We start from the raw sequence: 4,018 nt of genomic DNA, 5'->3' as shown, positions 1-4,018 counted from the left end.
CGCTCTAGCTCATGAATGGCCCCATTTCTTAGCGCCCACACATGGCAGAAGGAGGAAGGGATTAATGTCACTTATGAAGGTTCTACCTCTTGCGACCCAGTGACTTCCCAAAGTCTCCACCTTGGAACATCAGTGTGTGAATTTGGGAGGACATGGGTTCTTTCGTGGGTCTCCTGAGTACTGGATTGGTTTTTTTTTTTTTAACACAGTTTCTCTGTATAGGCCTGGCTGTCCTAGAATTCCCTCTGTAGACCAGGTCGGCTTTGAATTCAGAAATCAACCTGCCTCTGTCTCCCAAGTGCTGGGATTAAAAATGTACTGTCTGTCTGGTGGCAAGACAGCAGGTCTTAAGTACTGCTGGGACCCAAATCTCCCACCCCCAGCCTTCTCAGGTTTAGGTCTCTTCAGAACTGTGCCACAGAGAGTTGAGGGACCTGGGTCATGCTCCACCAACTTCTGTTGGTTGTCACTGAAGCCTGCCCCTGGGAGAAGTGGCTCTTGGTGCTGCCTGTCTGCCTCCCTTGGTTGCAGAGAAAGCCCTCAGGAGGAGGCAGGTTGCAAGTGCGCGCTCTGCAATGATTAACACAGCCAATGTCAAGGGGGATTCCGGAAGGATGCTGGCCAGATCTGTTCTTCCTGTATTGCCTTTCCAGCAGTGTGACCAGAGCAGTTGGTACCCTTGGCTGCTGCCCAAGACCTCAAGGGATCTGAAAGTGGGTCAGGGCTGGAGGGTCAAAGTGTTGGCTGAGTAGAAGTAACCAGCTACCCCCATTAATCCCCTAACCCCAGAATGGAGCAAACCCATCCATGGGTCCCATCTCCCATCTTTGGTCAAGTGGCTTGACAACTGAGGCACAAACAAGCATTTGGGGGGCTTTCAGCACCTATCCCTGTCCTGCCTTCTGTCTCCCTGTGGTTCCTTGGCTGGGATCTGACATCCTCCCTTAGAAGCTGACAAGTATTTTAGTAGCTTCCTCTCCTTCCATTTGCAGCCCTCTTCTCTCAAGATTTGTTTTTCTAGGTGACTTCATTGCCAGTTTCAGAAGAGGTCACCTGTTTCAAACGTATTTATTTATTCAGTCAGTTACTGGGAGAGGGTAACCTTGAACTCACTCTGTACCTCATGGTAATTTTGAAGTCGAGAGCCCCCTGCCTCAAGGGAGTACTGGGATTACAATGTGTGCACCACAAGGTCCTGCCTTGCTCAGAGCCTGACAGGAGCCTCAGTCTCTTGAATAGATGAAAAGCAGAGAGGGGTAGACTAGTGGGTCTGGACAGCTTCTCTCAGCTTCCTAACAAACTGTCACTTTTTACATTCTGCCTGGGATCCCAGTCATTTCCAGACTCCCGAGAGCATTAAAGGCCAGTTCACAGTTGCCAGGGGACTTTCTGAAAGTCCATGGCTAGAGACACCTTGCCAGGGGACTTTCTGAAAGTCCATGGCTAGAGACACCGGGGAGCCTTGAACTGTGTGTGGACACTTCAAGGTTCAGGCTAAATTGCAGCAGGCAAAACAGGGAGAGTTCGGTGTGTTTTTCAGGGTCATGTTTTATAGTCCTGGTGGGGCTAGACCTTGCTCTGTAGACCAGGCTGGCCTTGAACTTACAGAGATCTGTCTGCCATCTGCCTCCCAAGTGTTAGGATTAAAGGCATGTGCCACCATACCTGCCTATCCTCCTCCTTTGAGACAGGATCTCAAACTGTGGCCCAGGCTAGCTTCAAACTTGTAAACAGTGGAGCCTCAACCTCTAGGGGGCTAGGATAATGGGTGCAGTGGCTTTTGATTTGCCAAGGCCAGAGAGCCAGGAATCCCGAAGTCCTGGGGACATATTAGATTCTCTCAGTTGAACTGGGTCAACCTACAGGGCCTGGAGCAGCCTCCTGTCAATGGAGAAGGCCTTAGCTGACATGACTGACTGCTCATGAAAACAAGGGGACAGGGCACATGTGCTGTCCATCAATGCCAGGTAGGAATTTACATTTGTTTCACAATCTGTAAGCACTGGGGCTTTGTCACCTGTACTCTTACATTTTTCTCAGCACTAATTTTAATATTGGTTCTTAAATGCTTTAACCTCCCTTCTAGCCCACCACCCACCAGTGGTAGTAGAAAAGAAAGGTTATTAGTATACAGGGGAAGTGGACCTGTTTAGACATTGTTCTTTGGAGCAAATCCCATCTGCACTATCGTGAAATCAGCAGTTTAGTTCATAAGAAGCAGCAGTGGCAGCTTGATCCACTTGCAAACACTTCAAGGATACACCAGCAGTCCAGTTCAGTCGTGTCAGGATAGTGGCAGCTGTGACATGACCTAGCAGCAATGGCCAGGCCTCAGCCAAATTGGCACAAGTCAGCAGGAGAGATTAGGACCAGCAGGAATGCCAAGAGAAGTTCAGGAGTGCCAGAAGAAGTTCTCTGCCACGCCTCTCTCAACAAAGCAAAGATTAGCAAAGACTCAAGACCAAGAAGTGTTGCAAAGCTAGCTATGCAAGCAAGCCAAGGCAAGCCCCTGTCACTGCCCATTGAGTACTATTATATGCTTCCTCCAAACATCATGTGTCCTCCAGGGGTCTTGCCTCAGCACATGAGTCTGTCTTAGCAAAACACCATTTGAGTTTGTATCAGCTGACATCATTCTGCCAATAGGCTCAAGTCCAAGGAAGCAGCAAGAAGCCACCAGCATGCCACCAGAAGATTTTTTTTTCTCTCTATGGAGTCCCAACAAATGATGACCAATAAACAATGGTAAGGTTTACCAATATCATCCAGTGTCACCCACAATCTGTTCAGTCCTTTTGGGGGAGGGGGGATGGAGGTGGGGTGTGTTTATTATAAAAGAAAAAAAAACTAAGACTCTATCTGCTTTTTCAGAAGAAAGGGGACAGTCTGCTGGGGGAGAGGACACTAGGACACAGAATGACAAGTGTTTTAACTCCAGGCCTGTTTTAGTTTCTCTAAGAGCCAAGTGGAAGGAGACATTGAAACAAACAGGCAATTCTGTAAAGTTAGAAGTCCTACAAATTTGACCAAAATCTAAACTTGTTTTGCTTTAAAAATTTTAATATATCAAAAGGCCTGCTTTACTGACATGCTAGTCCCACTAAAAAATAACCTCCCTAACACCCACCTGTAACAGTGTTCATTGTTTGGTCCTTCTTAACATCATGTGTCCTTTCATGTGTTTGCTTTAGGTTAATGTTCCTTCATGAGCCTGCCTTAGGGAAACATCGTCTCACCTGTGCCTGCTTCCGGAAAACACTCTTTCTCGAGTCTGCCCCAGCAAAACACCATATAACACAACTGACTTTCCAAAGACACCAGAAGTTTCCTCTTCAGTCACCTAACTCTGGTCATCATGTGCTCTATGTCTAACATCTAATTTGTGACATTTGGATGTCTTTCTCAGGAGGCTAGCAAGGACAAGCCTGTCAGTGGCGTCCTTGTGGTGTGCAGTGTGGACCTCTACAGATCCTACTTCTGAATCCTGGAAAGAAGTAAGCCGTTTAGAGGGCAGCCACCCCTTGCCTTTGTAGACCATAAAATAAAAGCCCTTCACTCATCTTGGCTCAAGGGTCTGACTAGTATAATATTTAAAATGTCATGTAAACCAGGTGGTGGTGGTACACACCTTCAATTCCAGCACACAGGAGTCAGAGGCAGATGGATCTTTGAGTTCAAGGCCAGTCTGGTCTACAGAGCAAGTTCCGGGTCAGCCAGGACTATTAACGCAGAGAAACCCTGTATTGAAACACCAGGGAGGGGGTGAGGCCATGTACTCAGGGACGAGAAGGCTCAAAAATGCTGTCATGTAACCTTCTCTCTTTCTTCCGCCTAGGAGGGTCAGACCAGAAATCAAAACTTACAGAAATAAGAAATGCAGAGACTTTAGGAAGCACTGCAGAAAGAAAGAGGGTATCCATGGTTCTTCTGTGTGACTCTCCCACCTCACCCCATCTTCATCTTCCCTTTCCTGGTGTTCAGCAACAAACTTCTCACTTTTAGAGGGGAGGGATGTCAT

The 4,018-nt window shown here is 47.5% G+C and overlaps 1 long non-coding RNA gene across 1 annotated transcript; it reads left to right on the top strand.

Moving 5' to 3' along the window:
• Positions 1 to 696: 696 nt before the first annotated feature.
• Positions 697 to 3,559, top strand: LOC134484123 (uncharacterized). The gene is made up of 2 exons (XR_015646469.1): positions 697 to 2,745; positions 3,192 to 3,559. It is a non-coding gene; the product is annotated as an uncharacterized LOC134484123 (long non-coding RNA).
• The last annotated feature ends 459 nt before the right edge of the window (positions 3,560 to 4,018 follow it).

Source organism: Rattus norvegicus, chromosome X (genome assembly GCF_021556685.1).
Source record: "Rattus norvegicus strain SHRSP/BbbUtx chromosome X, alternate assembly SHRSP_T2T, whole genome shotgun sequence".
In the NCBI taxonomy this organism is placed as follows: Eukaryota; Metazoa; Chordata; class Mammalia; order Rodentia; family Muridae; genus Rattus; species Rattus norvegicus.
The sequence above is the reverse complement of the archived record's forward strand: the minus strand, read 5'-3'. Positions and strand labels throughout refer to the sequence as shown.